Source organism: Rosa rugosa, chromosome 7 (assembly GCF_958449725.1).
Source record: "Rosa rugosa chromosome 7, drRosRugo1.1, whole genome shotgun sequence".
NCBI lineage: Eukaryota > Viridiplantae > Streptophyta > Magnoliopsida > Rosales > Rosaceae > Rosa > Rosa rugosa.
In genome coordinates this window covers 9,813,152-9,825,714 of record NC_084826.1, presented here as the reverse complement: position 1 = coordinate 9,825,714, position 12,563 = coordinate 9,813,152, and the positions used below count along the sequence as shown (strand labels likewise).

At 38.4% G+C, this 12,563-nt stretch overlaps 1 non-coding gene and 1 pseudogene across 1 annotated transcript; both read left to right on the top strand.

The window, feature by feature from the left end:
* LOC133722794 (WAT1-related protein At5g40240-like) overlaps positions 1-12,088 on the top strand; it is a 17,775-nt pseudogene extending 5,687 nt beyond the window's left edge.
* Positions 8,117-8,223, top strand: LOC133724054 (small nucleolar RNA R71). Its single transcript, XR_009853468.1, has one exon. It is a non-coding gene; the product is annotated as a small nucleolar RNA R71 (small nucleolar RNA).
* Positions 12,089-12,563: the final 475 nt, after the last annotated feature.

Genomic DNA, 12,563 nt, shown 5'->3' with positions numbered 1-12,563 from the left:
CTGCCAAAACCCTTTTCAACTCTTCACAGTTCGCCCTCCAAAGCGTTTCGCCGAGCTCGTTGAAGGACAAGGTTTATAGGATCTTCTGCAAGGAAAAGCGTAAGCTCGCCGGTAGAAAGGGTAAGCTTCGTGATCCTTCGCTTTTCTTTTAAGCTCTATCGTGAACTGGATCTTTCGATTTCCGATTTCGAATTTGTTTGGAATCATTCGGTTGTAGAGAAACTGTATTAGAGGGATAGGTAGCTAAGTTTCTTATTTGTGGATCATACTTGGAGATTTTAGTAGCTAAAATGGTATGCATTCAGATTTTTTTTTCCGATGGATCTACATCTGGTGAATGAAGCTTGGGCTTTGAGTTGTCAGTTCTAATTTCTAAGAAAAGAATAAAATTTGCTAAAGCTTTGGTTTGGTACTGGAAAAAGGTTGGATTGTTTTTTCGTTTTTAAGTTTTTTCATGTATGTTGCTATTTTGATTGTTTACTTGTAAATTTCTTAAGTAGAACTAAAAATGAAAATGAACCTTTTGCTTGCTTTAAATAGAGAATTGATGGCAGCAAGTGTCACAAAGTTGATTCCTTTCTTTGTTTTTGTGCTCTTGGCAGATCAACAGACCGGCCTCTGATCACTTTATCTATTCTCTGTTGGTTCTTCTTGCTTGGTCTACTTGGGTCAGTTGATATTTTCGTTTGTGATGAAATCCCATGTTGGACATTCAATCAAATATTGTAGCTTTGGGGTTGGTAGTGGATTGTGTTTGGTGGGTTTGATTTGAAATGTGTTTTTACAGGTGTATAGCTCAGTTGATTGGGTATGCTGGGATTAATTACAGCTCTCCTACTCTTGGCACGGCAATATATGTCAACCTTATTCCAGCTTTCACTTTTGTACTTGCAGTTATATTCAGGTTTTGCCCTCCTCTTATGTCTTTGGTGTAAAATGTTGTAGCTTGCTTTTCTATTCTATTAGGAAAATTGAGCATACATTGGAAGAAACTTTCATGGAGATTGAGAATCAGGGTTATTTTCTTGTTTTCGAATGTGATCATCGCAGTTGTTTTATCTTGTTAATGTGTTTTAGATTAGTTTTATGGAAGATTTGGTTTTAGTGTGTTGTATGCATGACATTTCGGACATTGTAGTATGCTCTTAAATTTTTGTTTAGAAGAACTAGTGTAAATACGAAATAGTTTAGTTATCTTGTTATATTGTAGTATGCTGATGAGCTTTCTCTCATTCCAGATAAGAGTTCTGATACGCCCAGAATAGACGCTCAATTTAACCTTGCAATGATGTAGTCGTCAGTAGTAAAGAATAAGCAAGGATCGTTCGATGCCAGAGATTGAGGGTAACTATATAATTCACACAAAAGAAAACTAAACTAAACTAAACTAATACTAAAGAAAACGTCACACAACAAAAAGAAAAGAGAGAAAGATGGAGGGACAGATAGGGGATAGAAGAGGGCACTGCAATCCTAAAAACGAAACTGATTTGGGGTTTTTGGGTTTTTAACGAAAATAAACAGAAAACAAAGAAAAGAAAACGATTTTGAATTAGGGTTTTGAAAGATAATGATGAAGATGTTAGGAACTCGGAAATCCACCACCAAAACATGCTTGAGACAAATTTATCATCCTAGTTTCAATTACTAAGTCGTGAAAAAGGTTTCAATCAAGAACAAACCATGAATGCATGCATAAGTTCTTATTACTTCCCTAGATTACTTAAGCAAGATGAACGCACCATTACTAAGCCTTTAGAATAAACAATCAAGGTATAGAACGCTATCCTATCAACAATTCATTCTAAGCATTAATCACGTGTGGAAGTTTGATCGAACAAGTATGCAAAACTAGTGTGGAACGCCTACCTAGCATGCAATCCTTTTTATTTGGTTTCACCTATTGTCCTATAGGTTTTACTACCATTGAAACAAGCATTATTAACCGTTTAGGAGATTAAAATACCTATTTCTAGCCCCACTCACATGATCATAATATTCTATGTGCGCATTCATAAAACATAAACATGCAAGAGTTATCTGTAAACCAAAACCAAATAAACAATTTTACAACAAAGCAATCACGAAACTAGGAATCAAAATATTGTCAAAAACATATCTTAGGGGCTTCAAACCTCGCCCCTAACAAAAGTAGATTAGCCACACATTGTCTCAAAATTCACAACTAGAAACATATAAGTTTGAATTACAAGAAAATAAAAACCGTAAAGGGCAGAAGATGAGAGCCACGAATTCACTTTTAGGCAGCCTTGAACGCAAGAACTCCCTTCAAGATGAAGAACACGGCAAGGCTTGATGAAGATGGATGAAGGTGTGCACGGTTTTTGCTCTTGGAGGACTTGGGAATTCAAGACTTTGTGTGCTAGGGTTTATGGCAGAAGATGGCGCTGTAGGGTGGTCATTTGCAACGTGTTCTGCTTCTCTATATATATGTGGAGCACCCCCAAGTTTCCTTTTCCAATTCTGCTTTGAAAGCCTCCCCTAGTTGCTTGAGGATTACTCTACTTGGTGCATAATTAAATGATTTTCAAGCCTTAATAATCTTCCCAAAATCTTGAGAAATCATTCTAGGACTCTCCTTCATATTTTCAGCGGCAACAACCTTCCAAAAATGCCCTGGAAATCCGTCCAAAGAAGAATTCTGCCAAAATGCCCTGTTTTGACTAGGATTCTATTTCTGACTCTGAAGCTTGCTTCTTGGACAAGGAACGACTTCGTCTTGACAAGTTTCTGGATGGTTCTTGACTCCCACGTGTTCTATGACATCATATCTTCTATATTGATCAACAACCTTCTGGAAAAACTCCAAGAAAATCGCCGGAAAAGATCTCCCAAAAAGCTTCGTGAAAAGCTGACAGTTTCTGCCTTATCGGGAAGCCTACTTTGCATTTGATTTCCTGCTGCCTCGTTGACGTTTCTGACCAGTTCTTTCGCTCTAGTTCAAGTATAACATCATGTTTTTAAGTTTCGCTGGCCTTTTCTGAAAAGGTACATCTGGAAGGATACAAGAATTGCTCCTCAAAACCGTTCCCAGAAAGCTGATTCTGAAACTGCAGTTTTATGCTTTGCAGCAACTGTTTTGCACAATGATTTCCGTGGACTTCCCTTGTAATTTCTGGCCAAATGGTTGATCAAAATTAGTCCTCTACATCAGTACTTCATGTTCCATGTCTTCGTTGCTCCCTTTAAGCTCTTATTTCTCTTGAATCAATTCACGAACTACCTAAAAAGAAAACAAAGTTAAAACTGACTTTTTAAAGGAAATAGCTAAGAAAAGTGTAAAGTATTGCACATTATATTTGTAGCATTTTATGCTCCTATCAAATTCCCCCACACTTATCTTTTGCTAGTCCCTTAGCAAAATCAAAACCAAGAAAATAAAACAAACTATGCCTTCAACATTGTTGTCTCAGAAACCTCTTACTTTAATAGCATCAAGATTAGCACGCAACCAAGATTCAATCATGAGTAATTCGAGAGTTAATTAAAACATATATTCCACATATAAGCATGTAAGACACGGGGGTGACAATGGTGATGGGTGGAGCTCAGCATGTATCAAACAAGTATGATTCAACCTCACAGGATTCACCACTCTTTCTTCTCTCCGATCCAGGCTAATGCTTAAAAGCTTTTTCGCTCAAATATATGTGAGAGATGATAATATTTTCGACAAACAAAAAGCTCACATATATAAAGAAAGAAAAGGCTATGTCGAAATATATGCATTTTTTTTTTTTTTTTTTTACGATCTCATGAAGGATACCAACTACTCGCCGAACGGACCAACCATATGCTCAACTCTTGTAACCAATCTCCACAGATCAAAAGCTGCCCATCTTAAGGATCAAAGAGGTCTTACTTCAAGGTTGTAATGGGGCCAAGGTTTAGGGGTTTAAAGAAACGAAATGGTAAGGAAAAATCACAAAGTGTTCTAAAAACCTAGTGGAGCTTTCATTGAAGCACTGAGACGTCTTCTTATAGTCACCAAGGCATCTTGCAACGTTGAACTTCTTGTGTGTCTTTATTGAGAGCCGGATGTCATGGTGTTGGGCCCTTGCTTCATTCTAACATTCCTTCGAACACTTGTGAAATAGGACAAAGACCAAATTCATCGTACTTAGGCCTTCACTTCCAAACAAACTCCTTATCCACAATAGGGGGGACTAAAATCCACAAGTACTTGCACTTTTTTTTTTTCATTGCCGTACATACTTTTTTCATTCTTTTTTTTTTTTCTTTTCGGCATACATAATTTTTTTTTTTTTAAGGACAAGTCTTTCCCCCACACTTATTCTTCCGCATCATCTCTTTTGTAGTGCCTTCAAAATCTTGTATGTCTCGTGAATTAGCTCCACTAAATCCTTAGAACAAAGGGTAGGGATATAACTATACTAAGGTTTAAAGGTTAGGATTTTTGGGGGTGATGAAAGAAAAAGGTTTAAATGTAGGCTCAAAGAGGTTAAACTAGGGGGTGCACTTCATGTGTACACAAATGGGGACACATGCTATTTTTGGCTTTGGTGGAATTTCCTAGGTGCCTTTATCCTTTCCGAAATCAGGGACATGTATTGATAAAAGTTTCGACCAGTACAAGAGCAAGTTCTAGTAATCTCTAGAGTCCGTTAAACTTAATCTGTGGCAAGCAGTCAATCAAAGAGAAAGATAATGAGATCACTAAGCATCGCCAAGAAAATAAGAATATATATTTTTTTTTTTTCAATAAACACTCACAAAGAATGGCAAATAGGCTCAATTTCTCACAAGGGTTATCATGAATCAAAACTCATCATCAACATGCTCATAATTCTGTACCAAGTTCAACGAAAACCACATCTACTACACAATCATATGCTTTACATATATCATAATTAACCAAAGAATTATTTTAACATCATCTCAATATTGTGATCCTCTTTTATCCATAATTTCAGAGATTAAGTTCATCCTAGACAGTTGAGAGGCAACCTAAGACTCGAACAACAAAACAAAAACTGAAAACAAGAACTAAAGACTCCAAAAGAAAGAAAATAACTAACACTATTTTTTTTTTTATAAGACTCAAATTTGACAAATTCCCTTCCCCCACACTTGAATCATACATTGCCCTCAATGTATGGAAAATTAAATCAAACAATGCATAATCGAAGTGTCAAGAAAGGAAATCACAAGATGCAAAGGAAGAAAAATGAAAAAGTGTAGAGAAAATCTCCCCCTTGTAGACCTCCCATGCTCACGACCTTTGGAGATGACAACCAAGACCCCAACCTCAAGACCAGAAGGCCTTGATTTCCTAACGTAAGCTCCAGGCTAAATTGACTCCGAGGAAGAAGTAAGTGAGGCCAAAGAGGAAAGAAATCATCTTGTTGCATCTCCGGAACCCACAAGTTTTGTCTCGGCAGCCCATGTTCCAGATCCCATAACTTTTCGATGCAGCGTCAGATGACTGAGAGACCACTTGGAAGTGAAAGTTGACGTTTCTAGCTTTCTGTGCATATGTGGAACACCTTCTAACTCCAAGTGGTTTGAAAGTTATAGCCCTGTGAAGTTAGAGAAAGAGCAGGAAAACGAACAGAAAATCTGACAGAGTGACCTTTACCCATTCAAACCTGTATACAGGGAGCATCCCTGGTCCAATGGAAGCGATTTTTGAGCCTGAACGTAGTACACAGATAGAGCTTTGATTACATGTAAAGAACTCCTCATTTGGACCACGGAAATATTCCCAGTTTTTCCTTTTCTGTGACACAACTGCACAGTTTTCTGTTTTCCTGAGCTGACCTTGCTGCATTCAAACTGGAACTGGGAACGCATATGAACTCCGAATCTGGATCTGTTGACACCGTTAGATACCAGACTCATAGAGCTGTGGATCCATATATGGCACGCCTCCTAACTCCAGGAGAGCTGAAAACGGCGGCCAGTCAAAGTAGACTGATCTGCACGTCTGGACTCTGTTTTGCACAAAAAGTGAAACGTTTTCATACTTTTCTGCACCTTTAAACCTACACAAACACAAAACACATCAAAAGGAACTAAATATAAAAACAAAGAAATAAAGAAAACATCCTTTGGGTTGCCTCCCAAAAAGTGTTTGAATTTAACGTCCTTCAGCCAGACGTAGTACTCCATGGATCAATCAAAGGTGAAGAAACCTTTGCGCAATGATATTCTAAGGAGTTGCGCAAATTTCTTCAGGTGAGACATCTCGTTTGGATCCTTTTTGGGTGTTGCATCCTTTCTAAGTGACATTGGGTCTCCAGGATCTAATGCCTGCACCTTCGGTGCTTTCCAAGTTCTCAGAAATCGAACTTCTTCTCTTAATTCCTTGTCCTCACGCCCCACCATTCCTTTAGTGATGTCACTATGCTCAAAGACCTGAAACGTTATCTTTTCTCCAAGGACTTCCATAGTTAATGTTCCCTTGTAGACATTGATGTTCGTGTGAGCAGTTGCCATGAAGGGACGCCCTAAAATTAAAGGCAATGATGTGGGACTTGACGTCTCCTCCATGTCAATCACAAAGAAGTCTGCAGGCAAGACCAATCCATATACTCTTACTAAAACATCTTCAATTACTCCTAAAGGATGAACAGATGAACGATCCGCAAGCTCAATCACCACAGAGGTCCTCTTTAGTGTACCTAAATTAAGAGCTGAAAACACAGAGAAAGGCATTAAATTTATAGAAGCTCCTAAATCTAGTAAAGCCTTATCAAACCTCTTTGCACCAATAGTGCATGGAATGGTGAATTGTCCAGGATCCTTGAACTTTGGTGGAAGTTTATGTTGAAGCACAGCCGACACCTCTTCACTTAGAGCCACTACTTCATTCCCCTTAAACTTCCTCTTTTTGGTGCATAGCTCCTTAAGGAATTTAGCGTACTTCGGTACTTGCTTGATAACATCCAAAAGAGGAACGTTGACTTGGACTTTCCGGAAGATGTCCAAGATATCCTTCTCATCTTCTTTCTCCTTGGTTTTAGCAAATCTACTTGGAAAAGGCAAACAAGAAGAAGGATTAGTAATAATCGGAATGGAAGAGTTAGACGTTTTACCTTTTGTTTCTGGGTTCGTTGGGGATTGCAAGAAGCTTTCAATCCTAGGTATCGCTGATTCTGGGATTGCAAAGTCAGTTGCAATCCTGGACGTAGCAGATCCACTTTTATCCTTTCCCTTTGAAGTTGGCGTCTCCTCTTCTTCATCAATGTGCACGGTGCTGTTCTTTTGTGGCTTGGGGACGTCATTGATGACCTTTCCACTTCTGGTGGTGATGGCATTTGCGGATTCAAAGCTTCCCTTTGGATTTGGAATAGTATTACTTGGAAGTTTACCACCTTCAGGGCCTTTTGTCATGAAATCAACCACTTGGCCAAGCTGTTTCTCCATTGCTTCCATCCTCTTTTGCATGAGATTCTGACCTTGCATCAAATTGTTGGTTTGATTTTGCATTTGATTCTGGTTCTGCAACAAAGTCTGAGTAGAAGTAGTTAAAGTTTTGATAATCTCATCATAGTTATTAGGAGAAGATGATGAAGAATTTAAAGGAATAGAGTTTAGAGGAGCCTGAGGTTTTTGGTAAAAACCAGGTGGAGCACGATTGTAATTGGCGTTTGGGGCAACTCCTTGGACGTTGTCATTGTCTCTCCAACGGAAATTTGGGTGATTTCTCCATCCTTCATTATATGTGTTCGAGAAAGGATCATTACGAGGACGATTCTGCCCTTGTTGGAAGCCAATGGCGTTGACTCCTTCATTGTCCATGAGTTGAGGGCATTGATCAGCTGCATGCCCTTGCATTGAGCACACTCCACAAGCCATGACTTGTCCTTTCATTCCCTGAGAAACAATAGAAGTAAGCTTGTTAATTTTATCTTCCAATTGAACCAAAGTACTTACCTCATGGACCTTTTCACGTGTATGGGTGGACTTGGAACTTCCATACTGTTGTTGATTCATGGCCCTATTCTCAATTAAGACCATTCCAGCTGCAGGTTCCTTATCAACAAATGATCCTCCAGAAGCTGCATCGAGCATATCTCTTTCCAAGTTGGTGAGACCATCATAGAAGCAAGTGAGCAAGGTTTCCTCCTTCATGCCATGTTGAGGGCATTGAGTGATAAGAGTCTTGAACCTTTCATAGTACTCTGCGTAGGACTCATCTTGCCCTTGTTGAATGCCACTTATCTTCTTCCTAAGCATGATGATACGAGATGTAGGGAAGTATTTTTCCAAAAACGCTTTCATCATGCCTGCCCAAGATGTGATGCGTCCACTTGGCAACTCATAAAGCCATTGTTTTACCTTGTCAGCCAACGAGAATGGGAAGGCTTTCAACTTCAAAATTTGCTCATCAGCTCCTTGTGGCTTCATGCTTGTGCAAATGAACTGAAACTCCATTAAGTGCTGATTGGGATCTTCCATAGAGAGTCCATGGAATGTAGGAAGACGATGAAGTAGCCCAGACTTCAACTCAAAGTCAGCTGTTGCTCCCTCAGCTGAAGCAGGGTAGGTTATACAAGTGGGGACGCCACCTGGTGGAATCACAGAGGTCGAAAGTTGCCTAATGGTGAGAGCCATTGGTTGAGGTGCTGGCGTTGAAGGTCGCTCTTGGAAGAGTGATGAGATGTCGTACACCTCTTCTTCTACTTTTGGTGAAGACGAGCTTGCTTCCTTAAGCTTTTTGTTGATTCGAATTGTTTTTTGTAACTCAGGGTCAAAAGGAACAAGCTCTCCTTTTGGATTTCTCCTTGTATGCATACACGAATTGAAGTACCTGAGGAGAAAACAAAAGCAACGTTAAGAATCAAAGAAGAAAAACAAAATACAATGAAATATATATAGAATCCGAAATTTTTAAAGACTAAAAAAAAAAAAAAAAAAGAATTTGACAAACTGAAAATTAAAATTGTGAAAAATAAGTATTTTCAATCCCCGGCGACGCGGCGCCAAAAATTGATACGCCCAGAATAGACGCTCAATTTAACCTTGCAATGATGTAGTCGTCAGTAGTAAAGAATAAGCAAGGATCGTTCGATGCCAGAGATTGAGGGTAACTATATAATTCACACAAAAGAAAACTAAACTAAACTAAACTAATACTAAAGAAAACGTCACACAACAAAAAGAAAAGAGAGAAAGATGGAGGGACAGATAGGGGATAGAAGAGGGCACTGCAATCCTAAAAACGAAACTGATTTGGGGTTTTTGGGTTTTTAACGAAAATAAACAGAAAACAAAGAAAAGAAAACGATTTTGAATTAGGGTTTTGAAAGATAATGATGAAGATGTTAGGAACTCGGAAATCCACCACCAAAACATGCTTGAGACAAATTTATCATCCTAGTTTCAATTACTAAGTCGTGAAAAAGGTTTCAATCAAGAACAAACCATGAATGCATGCATAAGTTCTTATTACTTCCCTAGATTACTTAAGCAAGATGAACGCACCATTACTAAGCCTTTAGAATAAACAATCAAGGTATAGAACGCTATCCTATCAACAATTCATTCTAAGCATTAATCACGTGTGGAAGTTTGATCGAACAAGTATGCAAAACTAGTGTGGAACGCCTACCTAGCATGCAATCCTTTTTATTTGGTTTCACCTATTGTCCTATAGGTTTTACTACCATTGAAACAAGCATTATTAACCGTTTAGGAGATTAAAATACCTATTTCTAGCCCCACTCACATGATCATAATATTCTATGTGCGCATTCATAAAACATAAACATGCAAGAGTTATCTGTAAACCAAAACCAAATAAACAATTTTACAACAAAGCAATCACGAAACTAGGAATCAAAATATTGTCAAAAACATATCTTAGGGGCTTCAAACCTCGCCCCTAACAAAAGTAGATTAGCCACACATTGTCTCAAAATTCACAACTAGAAACATATAAGTTTGAATTACAAGAAAATAAAAACCGTAAAGGGCAGAAGATGAGAGCCACGAATTCACTTTTAGGCAGCCTTGAACGCAAGAACTCCCTTCAAGATGAAGAACACGGCAAGGCTTGATGAAGATGGATGAAGGTGTGCACGGTTTTTGCTCTTGGAGGACTTGGGAATTCAAGACTTTGTGTGCTAGGGTTTATGGCAGAAGCTGGCGCTGTAGGGTGGTCATTTGCAACGTGTTCTGCTTCTCTATATATATGTGGAGCACCCCCAAGTTTCCTTTTCCAATTCTGCTTTGAAAGCCTCCCCTAGTTGCTTGAGGATTACTCTACTTGGTGCATAATTAAATGATTTTCAAGCCTTAATAATCTTCCCAAAATCTTGAGGAATCATTCTAGGACTCTCCTTCATATTTTCAGCGGCAACAACCTTCCAAAAATGCCCTGGAAATCCGTCCAAAGAAGAATTCTGCCAAAATGCCCTGTTTTGACTAGGATTCTATTTCTGACTCTGAAGCTTGCTTCTTGGACAAGGAACGACTTCGTCTTGACAAGTTTCTGGATGGTCCTTGACTCCCACGTGTTCTATGACATCATATCTTCTATATTGATCAACAACCTTCTGGAAAAACTCCAAGAAAATCGCCGGAAAAGATCTCCCAAAAAGCTTCGTGAAAAGCTGACAGTTTCTGCCTTATCGGGAAGCCTACTTTGCATTTGATTTCCTGCTGCCTCGTTGACGTTTCTGACCAGTTCTTTCGCTCTAGTTCAAGTATAACATCATGTTTTTAAGTTTCGCTGGCCTTTTCTGAAAAGGTACATCTGGAAGGATACAAGAATTGCTCCTCAAAACCGTTCCCAGAAAGCTGATTCTGAAACTGCAGTTTTCTGCTTTGCAGCAACTGTTTTGCACAATGATTTCCGTGGACTTCCCTTGTAATTTCTGGCCAAATGGTTGATCAAAATTAGTCCTCTGCATCAGTACTTCATGTTCCATGTCTTCGTTGCTCCCTTTAAGTTCTTATTTCTCTTGAATCAATTCACGAACTACCTAAAAAGAAAACAAAGTTAAAACTGACTTTTTAAAGGAAATAGCTAAGAAAAGTGTAAAGTATTGCACATTATATTTGTAGCATTTTATGCTCCTATCAAGTTCTGCAATGCATTTTTGAGTCACTTTCATAGTGCCATCCAATTCTAAATAATTCAATTGGGTGATTTCAGAATGGAAAAAATTGATCAGAGAAGCTGCAGTACCCTAGCTAAAACCTTGGGAACAATAGTTTCAATATCAGGGGCTTTCATTGTGACTCTTTACAAGGGACCCCCACAACTGATGACAACCTCAGTTGATTTATTGTCTCACAATCAACTTTTCTTGCCACAGTCGAATTGGGTCATTGGAGGAATGCTCCTTGGGTTTTATTGTGTGGTGGCTGCAGCATTTCTTATCGTACAGGTGAAATCTGAAAAAGTTGATACCCTCACGAAACTGTCGAAGTTGAAGAATTATGATTATTTACTATACGTTTTCTGTATTTCAGGCATCAGTATTAAAAAAATACCCAGTAGAGCTCATTATAGTCTTTTACTATTGCTTCTTTGTGGCTATTCAATCTATAGTGGTGTTGTGGTTTGTGGAAAGAGACTTAAGTGCTTTAGCCTTAAACCCTAAGTTAAGGTTGTTTGCGGTTTTATACTCAGTATGTAGATAAGCTAAATTGACGACAATATGATGCTGACTTTGAAACTTACTCAAACTCTCAGTGATACTATTGCAGGGAGTTTTTGGCTCAGTGTTACATGGTGTCTATGTTCAAGCCTTTAGGTATTGTAGTTGCAGTTGCCATTGGTGTTATCTTCTTGGGGGATACTTGAGTTCATATCTTTTTTGTGTTTTGGCTTTACTACCATGACTAAATGTTTGTGGTTGAGAGGCATTAAATTTCTTTATTTTGAAAAATTAAAAAGGTTATTTCAGCATCATACTTTGCACTTTATGAATGCTGCAGTTTGATAGGAGCAATTGTAATTGTCATTGGATTTTACTCTGTGATATGGGGCAAAGCCAATGAGGAGAAGATGGATGATGATGCAGGGGCAAGGAGTTTGGCATCAAAGAAACAACGGATTCCATTACTGCAAAACATTAATGAAGAAATCTAGAAGTTTTAACAGCATATACGTCGTAAGGTCTCTCTTGCCAAACAAATAGGTACTCTCTCTTTGTTGTTTTTGTCTCTTTTGAAATGCCACCCTTTTCACCATTCTAAAAGATTGGTATAGGTTGTGGGAATTATTTTGTTCAGGCCCATTGATGAGAATGAGAAATGGCGGTAATGCAGGGAACTTGGGCCTAACCATTTGTTATAGTCCAACTCAGGCCTACCTGTTTGATCATTAACTCATTAATATCTTATTTAAATTTAAATTAGATGTAATGTGCAAGACACACTAAAACTAGATGTATGGATGCACCTAAAACACTGAATTCATTCTCACTTAATGAAAAAAAAAATTAAACAAAAAGAGAGATATATAAGATATGAATTGAATCAACTATTGAGGGGCTGAACATGGCCAATTGGGGACCCTTTTGGCTCCAACTGTGTATGTTGTGTATTCCCACACGGCTTCTATT